The 22,383-nt window shown below is 37.6% G+C and overlaps 2 long non-coding RNA genes across 4 annotated transcripts in view; one reads left to right on the top strand and one right to left on the bottom strand.

Annotated features, from left to right (window-relative positions):
• LOC108447301 overlaps positions 1-22,383 on the top strand; it is a 309,215-nt gene that overhangs the window by 141,313 nt on the left and 145,519 nt on the right. The gene's annotated exons all lie outside the window — the stretch shown is intronic.
• Positions 11,441-16,617, bottom strand: LOC108447302. The gene is made up of 2 exons (XR_001862791.1): positions 16,376-16,617; positions 11,441-12,043 (listed from the first exon to the last, which is right to left on the bottom strand). It is a non-coding gene; the product is annotated as an uncharacterized LOC108447302 (long non-coding RNA).

The raw sequence follows: 22,383 nt of genomic DNA on the forward strand, positions 1-22,383 counted from the left end.
CCACAAGCTGTTTTTTTTCTCTGAGCTCGGTGATGGAAATATTGATAACTGTGAGGACCAAGGATGGATGTTCAGTGGGCTAAATCTCTTTTCATAAACATTAAAAACTTAAAACTTTAGGGGCAGTGGCTCAGAAGTTCCACTGTTCCCATTAAACTGAAAAGCATTCACTAATTAATAACATTGCATTAACCTAGAAAAGGCTAGCAGTACATGGCTAGCCCTGATTCTCTGTTGTACTACATAACTGCCACCTCCTGTCTTTGAGAAACTGCAAGTGGAGTGTCTTCCATCTGTATCCAACGTCTTATTTAAAATAAAACAGAATACCTAGCCGTAATGTAAATTCTCTTTTTTCAAAATCTTACCCCCCAGTTGTAATAAAAGTTCCACACAGCTATCCCTGATATTTTTTGGTTTTACCTGGAGTTTAATGAATAGAAGCTTGACCTAGATTTGACAGATGTGTGTTCTACTCTCAAAAATTTTTGACAGAAGTTTCTAAAAATATTGCTGAGTTACGGAAAGTTATAAGAATTATTGAATGAACATATTTTTAAGATTTTTCTCTTTTTAGATCCCTTTGAAATTGACTCCATGCTGCTCTTGAATGAGAGATTAAGTAACGAAGTTGATGTCAAGCATGAGCATTAGTACTGCTCAACAATGACTTATCCTGGGGGTGTAGGGGGGAGGGAGCAACGAAAGCAAAGCAGGAGTACTCCCAGTTCTTTACTTAGCTCTCTCACTTTTGTAAACCCAGTGGCATTCTCTATAAGGGCTTAGACACCAATATAATTATTGCCATAAAACTTATCCCACTTCAATCCTTCCTGTAGTTTATGGGCTTTTCTGTCCCAAAGTTTTAGATTATATTGTACTTTTCTAGGTCAACTGTTTTCCAAATTCAGTCCTCTCTGTGTACTAGTGCCTTTTTGTAATTCCTGTCTTTAAACCAGAGCTGTTTGCTTATCTCTGCCTGTACTTAATGCTAAACTTGTACTTTTTTTGCCTTTAAATCCTATGCTGCAATATATTTATGCTAAACTCATGTAAAGGTGATAAGCTTTTCCAAGCCCCTTTGGAGCATAAATGTTGATCTCATGTTTTCACTATCACTTTGCCTTGCTAGGTGTTCCCTTTACCAATCTGATTTTCACAATCCTACCACTTCTGTAGACTCTTTCCTTTAACCATATCATAGCCAGTCTATTTCTGCTTTTGTGGGTGTAACCTTGCACAAGTATTTGTTTGTTACCATGTAAAACAAACTTTGTTCAGCTATACATTGGCATTTTTAAGAGATGGTTGTTGCTCAGAAAAAGGCTTTTTTTCCCTAATCTCTGGTTCTTTTCTGACAGTTAGGAGGATCAGTGTTTAGATTACTTCCAGAGAGGGGACAACCCTTTCTGCAATGACTGGAAAATGTCAAGGGGTCATCTGAGAGTGCATTCACTGTTCGGGCCCACCAGGAATGTGTTGAGTGGTTTTTGTTGGCTTTTGGTTTAGTTCTTTAAAACTTCTTTCGTCAAGCTCATCAAAACCTGTGAAAAATTAAGGTGTTGCAGAATGGTTAAAAATGGCTATGAACCTTAATACTAAAATTTTTATGAAGCTTAGTACTGGACAAACTGGGAGCTACTACACTTGAGTCTTAACCTGAAATACCCCCAAGGCCAATGGGAGGCTTTTCCAAATTGCAGTCACCTTTCCATTCTGATTTTGTATCTGATACAACTGGCCCTACTGGTCAACTGCCTTGATCACTGAAGTGGCAATCAGTGTTTAAGTGAAGAGACATTGAGTAAAGGAGGCTGAGGCTGTTTTTCAGTGGTGTTACCTAAAAATTCTTTTTTTCCCCCCTTCATTCCAATTGGTTATTCTTCAGTGAGAGAATGGCACCATGGCAGTATTACACTTCGTCTCTAGCCTGACTGGTGTGGCAAAAGAGTGAAAATATAAGGTTCATAACAAAGGCTGCAGTTTTTTCTTTCCAAAGCAAAGAGAGAACAGGGGAAGGAAAGCTGTGAACTTGACTGATGCTTTTGCTGCCTACATACTTTGAAAACTGGGAGAGCCAGTGTTTTCTGCGTAGTTTCAGATCCCTGAAGCAGACAAGTATCTTTTGAGTTTTGCTCAATAACATGAAGTTGGTCAGCTGCAAATGCAGAACTGGCATCTTGTTCCCAGCCTTCTGGTGCACCCAGAAAGTTTCAGAATCCCCCAGTGTAGAAAGAGGTGGCCATTAAAACTGAAAGCCTGCATGAAAGAATGCTGCTGCATGCTGTTTCCTCTTCATAAAAGCCTTTCAATACATATACATGCCCATGCAGGGCTTGAATTGCCATAGAGACTGTAAAGCTAGTAGTGAAGACCACAGATATCCAGGTTGTAGAAACTGGTGTAACTCCACTGATATTTTTATTCTAGTATTTATCTCAAGAGAGATAATTTCATACTACCTGGGAATTCGATCACAAATCACTGTTACAGAATCCTGACAGGGTCACTTCCATATTTTAAGATCTGTAATAGATTACCTGTACAATATACCTTGTTTACAGAGCAAAAAGGGAAGAAGTCTATTCTAGCTTACACTTTGCACTGTCCTGATGAAATTTGGGGGAATACAAGTCATGTACAAAAATGCCGTCTATAGGAAATCTCTCAGTTTTGTTTTACTTTTTCTCTTCAACCAGCAGCAGTTTGTCTAAATGAAAGGCTATGCAGGAGATTCCAGGAACTAATTCACATGGCCCTGCTGGAAATCATGGTCAAAACTGCTAGCTGTTAATAATGTGACTTGTATCTCAGTGGGATGTCCTAGGAAGTGGATTAGCATTGCTCTAAACATCAGGGATAAAATCCAGGAAACTCACTCTGGAAAAGAGTGCCAGTATCTTAGCATAAACTCCTATAAATAGCTTCAGGCAAGACTTGCTCTTAATAAATATACCAGTATTGAATCTGAGGGACTCTAAATTCAGTTTGCAAGATAGCCAACACATGTTGAAGTTCTTCCCAGGGCCTGGCACTGCTGTAACTTCCCTCCAAAGCAACAAAACAGTAGTAGGCTGGAGAAAAGCTTTAAATCTGGATTTAATTTCTGGAAAATAAAATGAATTTGTCTTTTTGAAAGCTTTCTCCTCTTATATACCAAAGGACAAAGAAGTAAAAGTCTGATTGTTTTTCAATTAGCCTGGAGATTATTTTCTTTAGAATAAGGAAATGTACTGTCCTGTATTTAATGAGCTCCTTCAAAAGAAGAGAAAAATTGTCCAAGGGACTCATGCTTTGAAAAACACACATTTTGGACTGTTAAAAAACCCCATACTTCTACATTGCTATGGCCAGTTTTGGTTTAAGTGCACAAAGGAAACATCCCCAATGAGTAATTTCATTGTCCTGTGGTGTCTTTTGCCTGCTTATCCAGTGCATACATTACTGTGGCTTCTAAACTCTAATTTCAAATTGCATTTTTCATAGGGAAACCATTATTCATGCTCTATTCCGTATGGATTTTTGATGTCAGCATAATACTTGTGGGTGAAGAAGCTGCAGGTAAATTACACAAGGCATGTGCAAGCCAGTAAAACCATTGCCTTAAATCACAACACCATGTATTTTGTATATTCAGCATAGGGAAACTATATTAAGAATGACTTTTGAAAAATAAAATATTTCTGACTATTTCGCATATCTTAAGTAAGATATCCTAGCTGCTCAGGCTCCAAAAAGGCAGAAAATCCCCATTCCAAATGGAGTCCTCATTCTGGAGACATTGAAGAGTTAATGGCAGGTGCTCTGTGTTTGGTTGGGAAGCTCTCACATTCCCAAAATTTGGTAGCATTTAGGTGTGTATAAATGGAAGCAATTATTGTAGGGCAATAATTAATTTTGCTCCACAGTGAATTGCATAAAGGTTGCTTTAAATGTGATGAAAGGCATTTTAACTAATCTCTGATCTCTTTGCTGATCATCCTCAGCCCTACCTGTCAGTATGGAATGGCAAGCTGTCCCCTTGACAGAAATCCTATGAAAGGACATCTGTGCTGTGTGACAATGTCATATGGAAGGATTACTGGTTTAATAGAGTTGAGTTTTGTTCTTGCTCAAACAGATGCATCTGTCAGTCAGGCTAAAAAGAAAGGAACCATGCTTTATGGCAGTAATTTTCACTTTGAAATTTCCATGCAAATACAGTAATAAGAGGAACAAAAAATTATAAACAACTTCTGCCAAAAATATGGTTCATGTAGCTGTTGAAAAACAAACAGCAGTAACTGCACTTGGAGTATCGCATGCATGATGATAACCAAGTATGACAAGGAAACGTTAGTACAACAGATATATTCTAGGCTGTATCTTGAACAGCTTCTAAGCACAGCTTGAAAAACTGTGTTTAAAAGATCACTTTCCAATATGGCATCTCCCCATTTTTTTTCCAAGCTGTTTTTACCTCCTTCACTTTTCTATTTCCCTTTCCTGATTTCCAAACGAATCCTGTCTTTGGCTCCTTCCTCTTTTTATATATATGTGTGTGTGTGTACATATTTGTGTGTACTCACAATTTTTTTTTAATTAACTGAAGAGAAAAAAAACATACGTTTGCCACTAAGGAATTGTGTGATTTCTGATTTTTTTTTGTCTATGCTAAATATTTCATTTCAATAGCTACAATATCACATGTCCTCAGGGGAGGATATGATGACTGCCTCATGCATATGAAGACCTGGTGTGTGGTAAAAGGCTGGTTTGTAGCCAGGTCTTTTGCTCAACAGAACTTAATATCAAGACCATAATATCAAGGAGCTGGATCCTTAGAAACATTCATATAAACACAGTGATAGTGGAAAACAGATGCCTCGGCATCTACTGCAGCTGAGAATGTTCTCTTTTCTTTTGAGGGGGGGATGAAAAAGAAAGTTTCCATGGTTTTAAGATAGGCATTTTTTTGGTGAAGTGTATCAAAGTTTGCCTCCAATAATCTGTAGCTGTTATTTATATCTGCCAAGGAGAGCTATAAATTCAGCCTTGACATGGTTTCAATAGTGTGAACCTCCAGATCTGCTCTAATCCCAAGATTAGATACTGAAGTGCTGCTTCAATTGTGCAGTATTATCACGTACTATCACTTGGCCCTGTTTCAAACTGTAGTTTTATTGACAATACTTTCAAAGCTGTTGCTAAGTTGTGAGCACTCTGCTTTATCTAATGCTGCTTTTACAACTCCAGCTAGGTATACTTTCTTGCAGGAAGCACTCTGCTAATAATAATCACCAGACAAAACGATGATCTGTATTTAACCTTTTTTCATACAGGAGACTCTGTTCTACTCATAGAGCTTATTGCATCCTTAAAAATTTAGACTGATTTTTGCTTATGCCCTCTTATTACTGTCACTTCTACCTGGCTGGCTCTTCAAAGCAATCCTAAAAAGCTCTATGTTTATATCACAGAAATGATCAGTCTAAATTTAACTCATGTTGTTGGGTGAGTGTTATTCCTTTCCCAAATGTCAGGATTCATTACTACCTTCAGTCATAGGACTTTTCCACAAAGTGTTGTTAAGTGGGTCTGTTTCAATTCCCAGGAGCTGTGTAAGGATTACATGCAAAATACAGATGAATAAAATAGCAGATGCATCCATTAAGCAAGGCAGACCAGAGATCAAACTCACGTTATATGTGCCTCCTGTCAAAAATGAAGGGGACACATTAATAATTCCTGTGCCATCTCTAGAGCAGAAAACTGCAATTGGTTGAATCCTTTGGGATGCAAAGGGACTAAGATGGATTTTGAGAACCTGCCTGGAAGAGACACTGTAAGAAAGCAACTGCCCATCCTAATGTCCAGTGTGAATGGCTGCCAAAACAGCTGCTGACAAAGCTGTGTTTATTTTGGGAAGGTCTGTTAGCTGCTGTGCTGCCAGTGTGCTGAATAGGTTACAGGGAAAAGCAGTGCTGCTCGGTGTGGGGGATATGACACAGATGATCACTTCAAAAGAGAAATGGAGCTGCACAACTGATCCTTTGAAGCCTTGGTGGCAGCTCCATTTCTTTCTCTGTCGCACACCTACGTGGTTAACCTGGAGGAGGTCAGCAGTCACCTCTGCTACTGCTCACTTGCCTCCTATATTCCTTTCTTCTATATCTTGTCTACAAGGCTTCAGGGTAGGGACCACTGCTCGTTTCATTTGTAGAGACTGTAATACAATTGGTTCTGGTTTACATACATACTGTGAATTAACAGCATGAAAATAGAGTTGAATACTGGGAAATCTTGATCCATCACTGCTGTGCTTATAACTCATCAGTAGGATGGAATACAGCCCTTAGACTTCATGCAGATGCTGAAGTCTGCACAGATGTATGCTTTGACAACAACAACAAAAGATTTTAACTGAAGTGAGGAGTACTGATGCTGCATTTTCCTCTGTCAAATGTAGAGAAGTAAATACTGATTCAGAAAAATGACATTTACACCTGAACCTCTCCCATGTTTTTAAAGGCCAGAAGTCTAAAATCATACAATGTTCTAGCATCGTTATGCCTCTGCTCCACTCAGGGTCAATTTGCATAATGTGATGTTCTTTTATTACAAGCGTGAGTTACAAGTAAATGCTTAGGAACTCAACTTTTAAAAACATTATGTTTTCACTCTAGGTTACCATTCGTTGACATACATGGTATTGTTTTATGAGACTTTAAGAAAGTATTTTTTCTCCTTAAACATAATAGCTGGAAGTATTTCTTTTTAATAATAGTTTAAACCCACAGCAGCAAGTGAGAAGTCTGCTGTGTTCCTAAATTTATCCTCTGTACTCTCCTGCTTGTTGAGAACATTGTCAGTATGCATAACCTCTTATGATGCACACTGGATTGCTTAGCATACTCAAGACAAAAGCTTTATTTACCTGTTTTCCCTTTTCTTGTGAATAATTGAATTTATCATATATCTTAGTGAATCTTTCTGTATCCTAGAGTTTGCAATTGTGTTGCTACGCTACTGTACCACAAGAACAATTTAGTGTGCTATCCTGTAAAATCTTTTCAGAGTAATTGATTCTGTTCAAAGAATCTATTCTATATTTTCTAGGAAGTTTCTTTAAAAAAAAGTAACGCAAAAGGAGTATGTAAAATTACATCACTTATCAGTGAACAATATTCCTTTGCCTTATCAGTTTATGTAGTATAAACCCTGTGAACATTTGTTTATACATTTACACCGAAATAAATGTATAAAAGTCTTATCTTAGAGTCTTGAGCAGCCTATTTTTATACATATAAAAGCTCTCTTTCTTTTATGGGAAACATGGATCATAGCCAATAGCACAGCTTTGCTTCACTTCATCTCATGGTTAGGGCACACAGTTATATTGCCTTACACCCATACTGGGATAAAAAAGTTTTGTATAAAGAATGATGATTTCCCACTGAACATAAAGCTTGAATTTCATGAGGAGTATAGGTGCCTCTCAGATCTGAGAGTTAGATATCTATGAGGTATATATTAAGATTCATATATATACATATATATATATATTTGGGTTTAAGTGAGCTTATGCATGTGGTTTTTTTCTTTATGCATGTGTTTAATTATACCCTTCAAATAGATGCTTTTGCTCCTAACTTACATTGCATTGTGCCTTTACCAGGTTTTCTGTGGGCGTTCAAGATTAGCAGCTATGATATTCATCTGGGTTCAAGTTGATCCAGTTTACAGGTCTGAATTTACAGGACTTGACTGTCTAAGGATGTTGTGCCATGTGAAACAAGTCATTGGATTTTGTTAGTTGTTGGAAGGATAACAGAAGATAACTGCATGGCTGATACCTGTGCTGCAGGGGCCTCAGGTTCAAAAATTTCTGTAGAACACTGGCTGGCAGACAAAAAATACTCCTGGCGAGCCAGACCATCTGATAGAGGTAGAGGTGCAACCTAATATCATTCCATTGTGAACTTTGACATTGAAAGGCAGTGTTTGATGAGAAAAGGTTTTGTCTGTGTTCTGCAGAATGCTTCTGCTATAATCTGATTTGGGGATGAAAAGTCTGCAAACAAGAAGAGTATTTCCACAGGTAGAGCAGATGAGCTATGACTGCCCAGGAGATGACCTGTGCATAACCTTAGTGGCCCATATGATCATAATGACAGCCATAGATGGCTGCAGTTTCCTCAGAAAAGTTTATAACTCTATCTCTTTCTTGTAGTATGACAAGCATCTGCAGACTAGATCTCTTGTGATTCCATGAAGTTATACTGTGAAAGTGTAGTGGTACTACAGACTTCTGCAAAGTTGTTTTGTAGTAAGTGGGACTAAAACACGTGTCTAAACCTAAGCCCCTCCTTTGTTTCCTGAGTTGCTCTAATTGTTGAGTTTTGTGGGATTTTAGTGGTGCTGCAAGAACTCACAATGCACTGTCTGTTCAAATGTGTCAGTTTAAACTGTGGTAGGTGTAAAAGTGCCACAGAGGGAGCAGAACAGCTGGAGAACTCATGAAAAATTTTCTCAAATACTCAAGTCTATTAAGAGTTAAAAAAGGTAACATTGCTAGTTGAGTAAAATAATAAAGATGAAGAGTCTGACAGCAAAAATTACTGTTATTACATCAAATGAAAAAATAGGAGTTTGCATCAGTTTTCCAAGTGGAAAACAGGAACACGGGGCTCTTTACTGGCATGGTGAAAAGGATTGTCAAGGAGAAGCTTTTTGCTACAGAGGAAGAAGGCAGGAATGAAGTCAGACTTGCAATAGCATGTTTTCCTGAGAGACTTGGGGAAGAGGCCTGAAGTGGGGATTATGAGCCAAAGCTCAGAGAGAGATAAGGAAAGGATAAAAGAGTATGTGTGTGTGTCTCTGTGTGTGTGTGCATGTAGCACAGAGGATTGGGAAGAGAACTGAGCACCAATTTCCTGCTCACAGTCCTTGGCTGGAACTTACAAGCAGGTACCAAGGAGCTTCGTTTTGAGAAAACCTGGTACAGACATGCTAGCAGAGTAAAACAATGTAAAACTGCTATGTCTAAAGGGAACAAGCAATTGCTGAAGTAAATCTCTCCCCTTTATCAGTTAGAGTCACTGAAAAATCAGAGGTTTTATAGCTGGATGTAGTGCAAAGGACTTAATGTAGAGCCCATATGACTGAATTTCACAAAGTAACATAGGTATCAAAATCACTGTCTGTAATAAGAACCCATTAAAGAAAGGCCTTTGGCTCAAAAAGCATATTTTGTGAAGGGATGCTGAAAATTTCTAGTTACACCCTGAAACAATAGGAATAACAGCAATGTGAGGTTCTGAGAAGGGAAATAATGAGCTCCACCATAATTCCACTGAAGCTCTAACAAGCATGTGAGCATTGCAGGCTATGCAACCTTTGTAGAATTGTTCTTAATTAGAGGAGTAGATCTGCAGGCTCACTTCCAGCCAAATCAGTGTATCCCAAAAGAACACAACACAGTAAAATAAGTGTTCCTGTGAACACTTCCCAAGAGACTGGTCATACCTGTTTTCCTGACACAAAAATCAATATTGCATTTGGTAGATCCCAAAATGGAAACCTCAACATCTCCACATCATCATTCAAGATGTCAGTAGATGGGGGTTTTTAGAGGCCATTGTTTTAGATATTCTTTAATTATAAATTATTAACAACATAATTAGACTGTTGAACACAAAAGAAAAGCAACTATTTGCAAGGTATTTCAAAACCTGTATCAACAGGTTTACAGCACAATAGCCCTAGAAGAATGGATCTCCATGGTTTGAAAAGCAATATTAGCTCAACCAGTCATTAGATATATCATATGGCCAAGAATAGCTCTGTCATCATCATTCTGTCAGCATGTGAAGGGATAGGATTTCACAAGGTCACACAAGAACTTCAGTCAGAAAAAAATAAAAGCAGCTTAAGCAAGAAAAGCCAATGCAGGAAGCTTCTGGAGCACTTGGCAAGATTTCTACTTTCAGGGGAAAATTTTCTTTTTATTTCATTGTCATAGTCCATCATGAATACAACAATATACAGTTAGCAATTATTGTGAGCCTCTGCTGTAAGGGATGTTTACAGGAAGGGTGCTTTGGTGACTTTTTAAAGACAGCCTCAGATGACACCCTCGTAGCATGCAGCTCCTCTGTGGGCCACCCCTCCTTCTGCTAGATCTCCTTTTGACCTCTTTTCAAGGACACACCCTGACGCAGCCCAGATGCATCATTTTCATTTGCTAGTATTGCACATCCAACTCCTGCACATGCAAGGAAGTGCCTGGATATGAAGGCACAGGAATCCTGGATTTCATGCATGCAGTCAAAGCAATCTGGGGAGACTGAGCATTTGTTGTATGCCAATTTTAGGTTGAATACCAACATTAAATTTTGTATGAAACTGAAACAAGGAATGGCTGATACGAAGTTGCACTGGTTTTTAACTCTTGGTCATGTCACCGGATTGGAGCATCTTGTGTCAACTCCCTCATTCTTCCTTCTGCTGACCCTTTCTCATTAATGAAGATACTGAAGAGAAAAGAGATCAGAGTTGATTTGCTCTGGCTTGTGTCTTCTCTCCACTGAAAGGGAACTTTCTAGCTTACCTTCTTTCACTTGTTCCTGCCCCTGAGCAGCCTTGGAACTTAAAATGACATGCATCAATTCCCTCCGTTTAAAAAGTATTATGAAACTCTGCTTGAGAGAGGAAAAGGGGGTTGGTTTGGTTTGGGGATTTTTTTTGTTACTCTGAATTTCTCCTATCAGTAAATGCAGTAAACTAAAAGAACTTTGAATGTAGATTCTACTAAAAGAAGTAGAATGTAGTTTTGAGTATCCTATAGCTGTTTAGGTGTTGGTTACCTATAGTTCCTCTAAAAACATGATTAACCTATGAGCTTCATGCTACAGTTATAGCTTTGGAATCTGACTACAGCTTTTAATGGCATTTCTTCCTCACAGATATAATTATATAATGGTACCTCTTCTGTTTTACTTTTCAAAGTCTCTGTCAGGACTACATCGCTTTTTGGGCTTTGGTCTATAATTTCAGTTCAGAAATTACAGATTGATTTAGAGACTCCAATATCCATCTGTATATTTTTCAGTGTTTACTAGCTGAAGTCTGAGTGCTGTAACACAATAAGTAACCTACTTACCCTTCAACTTTATTGCTTCAAAAAATGGCTAGTGCTCCACTTTGTGGGATGTTGCATAACATGAGACTCCCATGTATGATTTATAACATTGACATCACAGTCTGTGCTGGTTAATGTCAGTTCTGGACTGCTGCTTTATATCAGCAACTATCAAGCTTATTCCTTATCAATAAATAAGAAATGCCAAGTAGTTTCATTTAGTTTCTCAAAAAATGTTGTACTGGTTTTTATTTTGAACTATAGGTATTGATATGATCATCTATTAATCAGGGAAGGAAGAAAAACAAAGGAAGTGACTCCATTTTCATAGTGTTTATTCTCATTGGCAAGACCTCTTTTGCCTTTTTGCCCCCACATACCTTCATTTGAGGCTGAATTCATTCCACCCAGTTGTGAGGACTTATTGATGGTGGCTTGTATTTTTCCAGTTCATGAAGTTATCCTGTGTCCATCTGGCCTTCTGCACAAGTTAAAGCAGTTATTGAAGCCTTGCAGAGTCAGGGTTTGGGGTGAAAGGTGGTCCGTTTTCCTCCCATCTTAGAAAGCTCTTCCTGCGGCCAACTTTGCATCTGCAAACATGCCCGGGGTCCTTTGGAGGCAAGCAGGGGAAAGACTTCCTTGTGGCCAGATGCTGGGTTGGCACATCATCAATTCAGCTTCAATTCATGACAAACAGAGGTGCAAGATGAGCTGTGCTTGAAGGAGCTCCTCTTAGCCCAGCCATGGCGGTGACTGTGGGGTGGCATCCTGACATCTGGTATCTGCCCATGTGCTTGCAGGCACTTACTGATGTTATGCATGTTCCTGCTCCCGTGTCAGCAGGGCTCTTCTCATAACACAGTTTCATGGACGGGGTCTTTGCTTCTCTCTTATCTGTCTGTGTGTTTGTCTAAAGCTTTGCTGGTATTGGGAGAGAAGAAGTGACTTTAGGGATGAAGGAAAGATTCTTGTACAAATTAAAAAACTGATTTGGGCTTCTTAATGTTCTCATAAGGTTTATTTTTATATTAAAAAATTACACTTATTTAGTTAAATTATGCTGGAAATTTTCACCCTTGGCCAAGTAGGTAATAATAATGTCCTCATTTTTAATTAATTTAGTTTACTACAAGAATTTTATCTGTTAGAGCAATGGCATGATATTCATGGTGTCATTTCAATTACTATTCTAATTTGGACTAAGATCTTTACATTGGGCTATGGTCAAAGGTCCTCTTTTAAATCCAGTTAAATCTTGAACCTCATTTTGTATTTTTTTTTCCTAGAAGTTCTCTGAGGGAGCTTCTCTCTGATACTTCTTTTTCAGAAAATTCTCAGTTTTTCAAACAAAATTTGCTGGTCCAACAAAGATTATCCAGTTGTCAAAGATAAGGACATTAAATGTGTTATTGTAAGTGGGAGCTGTTGGTAGAGCTTTGCAGAACAAGAGTTATCCCCAAACCCTCACAGCATCCAGTGAATCTTTTTATTGAATTCATGCCACCTAGTTTGTGTCTGCAGCTTTTTTTCCAAAATTTGGTGTGAAATTACATGTGAAAGGTAATAGCTTTTCTCAGTCTTTTGGGTTCAGTGAGGTGTAATATGAGACTTAGGACTTGAAAGACTGACTTTAGTCACCTAATGTACACCACTGAATACATGCAAATTTCCATTTATTTGAACTGTATTGTAAGGCCACTTTTTGCGGTTATATTGTCTCATAGTATCTTTTTATTTACATAATGCTTGACTTTCTGAATGTGAGAAAATGAGAACCTTCATTACCAGGGCTTTCTAGTGAGCTTCTGTGTTTCAACTGTGATTTTTGTTCAGCACCAGAACACAATTCAAAATTTCATAACAAGAGAAGGGAAATCCAAAGAACTCAAAATGCCGAGAGGATGGGGGAAAAAAGAAGGGGGGGGAAAAAAAAAGAAGAAAACTTGATTTGGGGGAGGTAGGCCCTGAGCCATCTGTCCTGGCTGAACCTACTTTGGGCTGGGGAATTAGAGTACAGACCTCCAGAATTGCTTTTCAGCCTCAGATACTCTGTAATTTGCTGTCCAGTTCTGCCCAATGTGAAGGCAGGGTGTCAAAACCTGCTAAGTGTTTCTGTTGTGCAGTTTTCCATTGGTGTTTCCATCATGGAATCAGTCACTGACAAACTATCTCTCAACAGAATTAATCCAACAGTTTGGATGAGGAATGACTCCTAGAGGCCTATATGTTGTTTCTGCTGTTATTGTTCTGCTGCATTAGTTAAATGTACTGCATTATGCCCTGCCACCTTCTAATTATGCATGTTCTTTCAGATTAATGATAAGAGAGCTTTCTGGATACTGTAAAGAATCAATAGTCATGTGCTTTCAAATAGGTAACAGGGTCCTTTTTAAGTAAAGGACAGAATGAATCTGCCCTGTTATTCACTGATATTACCTGTTTATTATTTGACGAACTTCAGTGTGAGAGTTTTTTATAATGTAATGGACTAGATCACTAATTAGATTATAATATAAAAGACCAGATCATGAGACTACATTATGCATCTGGGTAGATTTATGGTAGACCATAGATCTGTTAATGTGAACTCAGATACTTGAAGAAGCTTTTGCAGAATAGCAGTTATGTCAAATTTTCTTCCTGGATTGTTGTCTCATAATTTATTCAGCTAACAAACAGCATGGAGATTGTGTGAGTAAAGCATGTTAAACTAATGGGCTTGAAGCCTATAGGTTAGTACAGAAAAATAGGAATTAAATTAAATTAGAAAAATCTTTCCTATGTCTTCTTCCGTGGTATTACAGTTTCTCTACACATAGGGATGTTGCTACATGGTTAGGTAAGCTGTGAATGTATGAAGTATCAGCTATGGTATGTTAGCTTCCCCACATGCACACCTAGTAATGAAATTAGTTCCAGGTCAGAGGGATTATCCCACTTTCAAAACAGAGTAAAAAGTGCTGCAGGAAGCACAGAGGAAATGTGTATATATTGCTGACAACATGGGAGAGTCACACTGAATTTCTGCAGAGTGAGTTCCTCAAGGAAGCAAAGGTTTAGAGAACAGGCTCTTTGCAGCAAAAAAATACTTTTTCCCTGTGAATTCGAGGGAACATCTAGCAAAGATTTGCATGCCATTGACTGCTTACTTTTTTCCTTTTACTCTTCCTAAATTAACGTTTCTATGATTTTTGTCATGTATATACAACTATTGTATTTCGCATGCATATCAGCAGTAAAATAATTTCATTCAGAAGCCTTTCACAGTGCAAGATTACTGGAGTTGGCTGTGAGATTAGAGCATTACCTACAAATGTGTGCTTTACTGTCACTGGTAATAATATGCAAGCATGGCTTAAAACTGAAAGCAAACATTCAGAAATTATCCAGTAGATACAGACTAAAGCTAGTTACTCAAGTTGATCTTCATTTATTTGTATGAAAAAGATTTCTTAGAGCTTCAGTTTTCAGCAATAAAGAAGGGAAATACATGTGTGTGTAGCTAAATATATATTTAAAAGAGATAGATTTAAATTTTGTGTATCTATATATGGCATTTTTATACATAAAAACCATGTATCTATGTAACAATATATGTATCACTCAAATATGAAAAAGGTCAAAACAAATGTAAATATAAATCTGCGTTGCTTGTCCACCCTTTGGTATGAGAGATTAGTGCAACATCAGTGTTAAAACCTGTGTAAATTTCATACTGGCTTTGTAAGGATGTCTGTGACTAGGAGATGATGCAAAGCAGTGTAGAATCACACTCCTGGTAGGATTTCATTTGACTGGTTTTTAGTCTTTTCATGATACTCCTTGTCGTTACTGTTGTCACTCACAGTTTCCACCTTCGAAGCACAGGTCATTTAGACTGGTTGTGTCTTGTCGCCTAAAAGCCATATTCTAATAATAAACCTTCATCCCATAGCAGTCTCTTTCTCTGATGAGACTGAAATACTCATTTACAGATTTCACCAAACCTGTTTGATTCATGGGGGGCTGTGACCTGGCAGTGAAATGTTTGACAAAGGACATAATTCATTCAAGAGCCCATGTAGGTTTTATTTAGAAATGCTTGGTTTTGAAAGGAATTAAAAGGACCAACCTTCCTAAATCATTTTTAAAGTACCCCATGATGACGTTTTTAACATACAGAAAAATCTTGATTTTTGTTTATATGCTAACTTCATTTGTTTGTCCAGAAAAACATCAGGCTGCTTCTCTAAGTTTGATATATCAGCTACCTCCAGCACAAATAGAATTTACTAATTTTTTTTCAGCCCAAACTGAAACTGATAATTTGCTTGTATTCTTTATTGACTGGATTTTTTTTTTAATAGTGTATTCCTATTTAAATAATAAATTTTAAGTATTATACAGTTTACTGGCACAAATACACTAAAGCCATTGGGAGAACTTGTTCTGTGAGATAGTTCACATGACACCAGCAATTTGCCTTATCTGGATACTTTGTGAAGCTAGCCAGACTCTCAGAGCAAAATCAGCAAAAATGAGAAGTCTACACAAAGATACTGTTACCGCTCCCATATCTGGCATTTTAATAGATATGTAAATTGTGAATTGTTAAAAAAAGTACATGCAGAAATAAATTCATTCACTAAAGAAATTAGTTGTAATAAACACTTGGGAATGAGAGAAAGAGAGGTTGTGCATCACCTCATTAAAAGTAATATCGCTTATTAATTCAGATGTCAATTGCATTATAAGAAAATTTTTTGCCAGTAAGATAAAATTAATTGTCAGGTCTGAATCAGTTGATCTTTTACATTTACAGACATTTCAAAACAAACTTAACAAAGTAGTATTTCACAGCAGTTTTTTTTCAAATATGAACAAAAGCCTGTGCAGAGGAAGGATGACCTTTTTATCTTTGTAGTGAAAAAGCTCATAGATTTATTTTTAGACATGGTGCATATGGTAAAGTAGCCAAAAATTTTTCCCCAAGTGCCAGGTTGTGCATGGTTCTGAGGCAGAAGGAAGAATTTTGTTAAAGGAAATACTGTAGTGAACGCATGAAACACTTTACTATAATAAAGACGAGGGGGAGGGTGAAGGGAGGAGAGAGAGAAATGTACAGCTAAATGTCTCTGTCTCCTAAACACTTAGAGCTTCCCACTCTTCTAATGCACTCCAGTAGACTTGCAGAGTTCAGCTGCCACTGCAGAGCTCACATCTGGTATGGAGAGCATGCTTTAATAATCCTAGAAATAATTTAGAAATACCTACTTGTCTTGGAAGCAGTTCTCCTTTGAGACAGGAGGCTATATTGACCTACAGTGAGGCCCTGCAGTGCTCCACGATCGATGTTCAGTGCACAAGTGCCGTGTCAGACATGTTGCAGCTACTGTGCGTCCCCTGTGCACTTGTGGGGGAGTTCTGAATTCCAGTTCTTAAACCTGTAAGTTGCCAAGCAGGATTGTTCTCCGGAGTCCTGGAGGTGCTGGGTTCTGCATTTGTACAGAAAGCTGATCTGCAGTGAACCCAGTCTCCACCTACCGTGTTCCACGATTTGCGTGCCTGTGTGTTCATATGCTAATTTGGGGGTGTATCATAGAATTATAGAATGGCTTGGGTCGGAAGGGTCCTTAAAGATCAGCTGGATGCAGCATTCCATGAGGGGTCTCATGAAAGCTGAGTAGAGGGGGAGCCCTCACCCTGCTGCCCACACTGCTCTGGATGCAGCCCAGGACACAGCTGGCTTTCTGGCCCACGAGTGCACATTGCTGGGGCAGGTTGAGCTTCTTGTCAGACAACACCCTCAGGTCTTCCCCCAGGTGCACATGTAAGGTCTAATTTATGCTTCAGTGTTGCAGACAATAAGATTCTTTTGGCTTCATAATTTCTCACTGAAGTCAATGAACATCTAATTCTCCCCATGCTGAACAAATACTTCAGCTTAGCTCAAAACTGTGCTAGGAGGTTTCATTTCTAGGAGGGGAAGTAGAACCACATTCTGTCTATGTTCCCTGGAGTTCCTGTGTCACCAGCTGAGGCCTGGACATCTGTAAATCAAAATGATATGATTATTAGTATTTTCATGTTTGTTTTTCTGTTTTGTACACTTAAGTGAAGATGAAATACTGAATAAAGATAGTCATCCCATGTGATGGGATGTGATTAATTAATTGGTTCTAGCTGAGAACCAATTAATTAATACCTTTATTTTTTTTTTGTTATTAATTCCTGCTCAAGTCATAAAATATCTGATTCAAAGATAGATTCTTTCTTTTCTGGCCTAAATCTGGAGAGTTTTTGAGATATATGTTTTGTATCAGTTTATTCCTGCCTATGATAAAAATGCAGATTTTAGTAGGCATCTAAAGTCAATGAATAATAAAGATTTTAGCAGAAAAAAAGTGTATTGTGCAATCTAAAATTACTGGCCCATATTCTTCCACAGATCTTCCACCAGAATTAGTGGAGCTTTTTAAGTACAATTAAGAAGGAAGTGATTCTTAACTTACAAAATCAGAAATCTTAATATATTTTGTCAGATTTAGCAAGTAGGTTAAAAAATAATACAGTTTTGGGACTGTCCTTTTCAGGTTTGATAAATAACTTCTGGCTACTGAGCCAGAGCAGTCTTTCAAAAAGCTTCTGACAGGCTTATGGTACTTATGATGAAAATAAATAAAAAAGTTTTGCAAGGCCTTAAAGTCAGGGCAGCAAGTTTTTACAGGATTAGACCCTAAATTAGAATGATTCCACATTTAAGAAAGAATACATCTGGTAGACAGAAAAAAACCCTGCATATGTATTTACCCAGGAAGACATAAATGGAGCTTAAGATTATTTGTAGGCCAGTGACAGAGAGTTGGAGGCATGAAGGTTTGGCTTTTCTTTATACTTAGGATAAGACAGTTCAGAATGGACTTCTGAATTGAGCTAATGAAAAGTATGCATTCAAACCTCCCATGTGCCAAGGGGAGGAAGGAATTTTTTTGGCTGACTTGCTGAACAACAGGGCCATAGCTGCACCTGTGGGACCCTTTCATGAGGGGTGTGAGAATGGCTGTGGTATGTACATCGCAGCTCAGAACACATGGAAGCAGCACGCTGAAAAGATGGCTTGCACTTGTTCAGTGAAATTAGACCTGTCTCAAGCTGTCTGAGGGTAATTTAGGAGAAATTGTGATCCTTCAGAACCTGTGGATTTGGATTTCCACTGGAATCTTGTCTGGTAAAGATTTAAACTTGATAAGGAGCCAGAGCGCAGTCCTTAAACCTTCCTCTTGCTCCAAATCAGTGTGGAGATTTGCTTTGTTACATACCAAGGTCATTTTTCTACTGCTAAGGTGCAGTGATGTGAGAACTGCACAGTCAGATCATTGCCCACTGGATGGCCTTTGCACAGTGGAATTTTCCTCCAAAATGGTTTTACAGAAAAACAGATGATGCCTCTCTAGACGCATTCTGTGTGACTCTTTCTATTATTGTCACCTGTGGTTTGGTATTTGTAGTTGTAACTGGCCTGGAGAGGACTGCTGGAGAAAGGGTCAGACTGATAGTTAATGTTACTCATAGGTAATTATATTGTTACACGTGCTTACAATTCTTACCTTTCCAGATATTAAAAAAAAACAAAAAAAAACCCAAAAAAATGCCTTAGTCTCCTCCAAATTAAATTGAATAAAAGGCTAACTTCACTGAGTTGTATAAAAAGAGGAAAATATATGGGGTTTTGTATACCTTCTGTCAATCAGTATTGGTTGAGAAATTATTCCCCTATTCCTCTCAGCTTTTTCTTTATACCTTTTTTCTTTTTACCTTTAAATCAATGACCTATACCTACAGAAATCACTTGTTTCCTCTAGCAGATAACAAGACTGTTTCTTTATTGTGTTGCATCAAACTCCTATTATTTAAATTCTTACCATGATTCTCTCATGTCTATGTATAACTTCACTAAAAATTTGTTACCACAAAAAACCCAAAAATTCTCAAGAAATGTGTTTGCAATAGATAACTTCTGTTGAAATATATCACTTATTGTAGTTCAAAACTTTGTGAAAAATCTTAATTTATGACTGTCTGTGACGTAAATCAGAACAGAAAGTTTTATTATTCATCCATTCAGCATTAAAAGTTATTGCACTTCTTATATTTTCATGCTGACGTGTTACATGTCTGTCTCTGTAAATTGTGGCAAACAGTGCTTGACTTCAGTTGTTTGGGGAGAATGGTACCACCTGAAATTCAATATGATAAATTAGTCTAATCTTAAGGACTCTGTATAATGAACCATGTATTTAGAGATGCAATATGTAATTTCAGGAGGAAATTATTAGAGGTTTTTGTTCTAAGAGAAAAAATTCTAGAAATAAAGATTAAATTGATATCAGATGATGAGAGCTCAAGTCCATGAGTAAATATTATACGTATACATGCTTTTTTGTAGCTTGCAAGCTACTACAGGATACAGAACAATTTAATATCCATTTGGGGAGAAAGCTGACTATTTTAATAAAGAGAGTGCTTTACGTGTTAGATTGACAGATCTGAAATTCTTCTGTTTGTATTCTGAATTATTAATGTAGTATATAGAAACTAATCCCACATCCTTGCTCGTGTAGAAGAGGTCTCTCTGTGTTATGCTGCTGTGTTTAAATGACTTCTCGCTAACACAGCGTTATTTTGATTGTCTATTCTGTTAGATGATCTTGTCCCTTGTTTTTCTGTGCTTCAGAGCTTTCTGTGCTGCTATTTTGTAGCTTTCGGTTATCCTTTCAGGACAACTGCCTCTGCAGCTACCATTCTGCAGTCACAAGATCCATCATAAAAGCTAATAAGCATTTAAAATATAAACATACAATGCTAGATGAAAGGATTGCGAAACAGATAAACAGAGGCAGATGGCGCAGATTTAATTAATAAAAAATACAAACAGGAAAATAAATCTGCTGCATTGATTTAATGCCTAATTTAATTAAGAAAAAAAATCTTGGGGTTAGTTATTACCAGGAAATTATATACTATGTTGTTTCTGTTTGGGGAGAAATGTTTTGTATAAACTTTATATCATTTTGGTTTTTAAGAACCTGATGCATTCAGACTGAATTACAAGAAATTTTGCCCATTGCAAGGGACAAAATTCAAGAGAAAGCAAGGAATGAGGCTCAGGTTGCTAGGTTAGATGTACAGAGCTGGGATTTGAGGTTGAGCTCTCAAGTACCAGGCTAATGCCTTAGCTGTCATGCTGCTGAATCTTTAACTAGTGGACTTTATGTCGCAGTTTGACCAGAAGTTTAGCATCATAATAAGGAACCCTCCCTACTGAAAATGTTTTTGAAGTTAGTGGATAGACATATGGATCACAGGGTTGTTTTCCCAAACTGACATATTTCTAAAGGGTGGGAGTGGAAAAAAAAAAAAGATTTTTATTTAAAAAAAAAATAATAATGCTAACTGCAAGTCTAACCAATTTATTAGATATATTCACAAATGACTAGAACCGGTTAAAAGATGTTAAAAATAAAAATTTGGAAAGGTGTCAAGCAAAAAAAAAGTATGGAGTTCTTGACTCATTGCTTGGGATTTTCTTATTTATTGCTTCTTTCTTTTTGCAAATAAAAATTTGAGGACTGTATATGCATAAAGCAATGATATGGCATCAGCAATGATATTACTTGTACAAGTACAAAGTTATTTAGCTCATATGGAATAGTTTGATTTTGAAATTTAATCAGTTCTCTAAGCTGATAAATAAAATCCTATTCTAAGTCATATATTCTCTGGAGATAGTGTATTGTTGCTTCTATTACAATGTTTATCTCGTGAGATTTTTCTCCATTGTTCCTACATGGAGTGTCATAAGAGACCAATATTGGAACTGAGTCAATTTTTGTTTCATGCAGGACTTCACTGACCACGAAACAAAAATACGAGAGAGAACATTTTGGGATCACACAGGACATGAGTCTGTGGAATGAAAACCGCTATAAATTCAGGTTGCATTTGTTGGGAAGTTCTGAACTATTCATTTGGGGAAAGATTAGTAAGGAGATAAGTGTATGACTATGCTTGTGGTTTCAGAATTATATAATTATTTAGGGTGCTTTAGCTTTCTGAAAAAGAACTTAACATTGACAGCCCCAAACAGAAGAAGACAAAGAGAAATAGTTCTCCTGTTATTGTTGAATCAAAGAAATTTTACTGCTTTTTCTTCAATAAATTAAAAAATTATTTTAAATCAAGCTAAGACTAATTTCCTTATTATTGTCTCTTTTAGTCAGAGAAGCAAAAAATCAGCCATTGTTAGACTCTCTTTAGTGTGTCACACAGGCAATTGGAGACTGGTAGGAAAGACATCAGCTCACATGCAACTTTGCCATACTGAAATCTGCTAAAACATCCCCTCTGCTCACTCTGAAGGGCCTGGGAGTGACATGGGGACATCAGCCCTGTCTGACCCAGGTCGCAGGCAAGCTCCACTTGCAGGATGCCCTGCAGACAGTGTGGGGTCACAGGGCTGGAGGGGTGAAGGTGTGGAGGGGTGATGTCTCCAGCCTCCAGTCATCCAGCTGCTCATGGTTTTTCAAGCACTGGTTATGTTGATTGAGAGCAGTCCCAGGGTGACAGCAACATTCTTATCATTCTGCTTTCTGCTTCCATTTGCCACCCAGAAAGGGCTGGAGCTGCTCTCCTTGAGTTGCTGATGTCTCGTCACCACTGTCAGTCTGTCTTCCTGGCTGAGTGAGGGCAGATTCCTGGCTCTGGCAGCATTTTTAGGAGAGCATGTGTTCCCTACTGCTTCCTCCTTCAACTATATATCCTGTTTGTGTGTGTATGTGCAAGAGGGTGAGACCTTCTCCTTGGCTTATGTTTAGGTACTCTGTGATTTGATAGGTAAATAATTTTGTAAAATCATTATTAAAAAGTTCAATACTTCTCTCACAACTTTATTTAAATAATTCTATCACTATCATGAATACCATTCTGGTCCAATCTATAGCCATCAGGAAACTAAATCTTTTTTTTTCTAACAGCTACTATGAATTAGTGTTGTAGAATAGGCCAAGTAACTCAAAATATTTCAAATATTATAGAAAGGGCTTTCCACTACTAATGTTCCATATGGGTTATCTGTTGCTTTTATGTTCCTTTCCAATGTTTTATACATTGCCTGTTACTCATTCTGTATAAAAAGAAAAACAAATATAAAAATTCTCTTTTCATCTGCCACATTTAAAACTATATTTGAATAAAATCTCCCTTGTGGTGTTCTACTGGTTTGT

The sequence above is a fragment of the Corvus brachyrhynchos genome, unplaced genomic scaffold, assembly GCF_000691975.1.
Source record: "Corvus brachyrhynchos isolate BGI_N302 unplaced genomic scaffold, ASM69197v1 scaffold175, whole genome shotgun sequence".
Classification (NCBI taxonomy): domain Eukaryota; kingdom Metazoa; phylum Chordata; class Aves; order Passeriformes; family Corvidae; genus Corvus; species Corvus brachyrhynchos.